This window comes from Diorhabda carinulata, unplaced genomic scaffold (assembly GCF_026250575.1).
Source record: "Diorhabda carinulata isolate Delta unplaced genomic scaffold, icDioCari1.1 Dcau_26, whole genome shotgun sequence".
Classification (NCBI taxonomy): Eukaryota; Metazoa; Arthropoda; class Insecta; order Coleoptera; family Chrysomelidae; genus Diorhabda; species Diorhabda carinulata.
In genome coordinates, this window is record NW_026613971.1 from 32229 (window position 1) to 33008 (window position 780).

The 780-nt window shown below is 28.7% G+C and overlaps 1 long non-coding RNA gene across 1 annotated transcript; it reads right to left on the reverse strand.

The window, feature by feature from the left end:
- Positions 1-213: 213 nt before the first annotated feature.
- Positions 214-537, reverse strand: LOC130903310 (uncharacterized). The gene is made up of 2 exons (XR_009060684.1): positions 325-537; positions 214-272 (listed from the first exon to the last, which is right to left on the reverse strand). It is a non-coding gene; the product is annotated as an uncharacterized LOC130903310 (long non-coding RNA).
- Between the last annotated feature and the right edge of the window lie 243 nt (positions 538-780).

Below are 780 nucleotides of genomic sequence, written 5' to 3' on the forward strand. Positions count from 1 at the left end.
ATAATCCAATTGTTTTATCCTAATTTCACAAAATCTGGTTACAATTGTGAGGAATCAGCGATCAATGTCCAATTTAGCGGAGAATCAATTGAACTACTCATATTATTGATTGTTATACTAATAGATGGAGTATTGTCAATATTCTCAGTAGTTCTAGAATCACTAATTTCATTTATTATTTATTCTGCTACTTTTTAATTTTTTTCTGTATCCTTATATTCTGCTTGATTGCGATTGGTTTTTTCTATCAGATCACCAGATGCAACATTTTCCTACAGACAAATTTAAAAATTACTATATTTAAAATTGGTATTTTCATCTTACCTCTTCATTCGCAAATTTATCCTCAAAACCACTTGATGAAGGACTGGCTTTTCCACTACATTCAATTTGTGATTGCTCTTCTTCTAATATACTTTCCGTTGTTAAATTGATCATTAGAGCTGTACGCAATAGCAGAACATTGTAAAATAAAGTGTTACGACAAACCTGCTAATTTAAAGAAGACTACACTGTTCATATTCCTTTTATTATTCCAAGTCCAGATGATAATTTTGTTTTTTCTTTTGCTGTAAAAACGACATATTTGTCTTCTGAGTAGAAAGGTAGAGGATTAAGTTTTAATAAACGAAAGACAAAGAGTTATTTTCTTCTATTTTTTTTTCAAAATGTATATATTTTGCATAGAATAAATCTTTTAATTTAATCATGACAACGTTAAGTTCTGTAGATAGAATTGGTCACAACATTACGCAGGCAAAACTCAAAGTTATAAAAGTT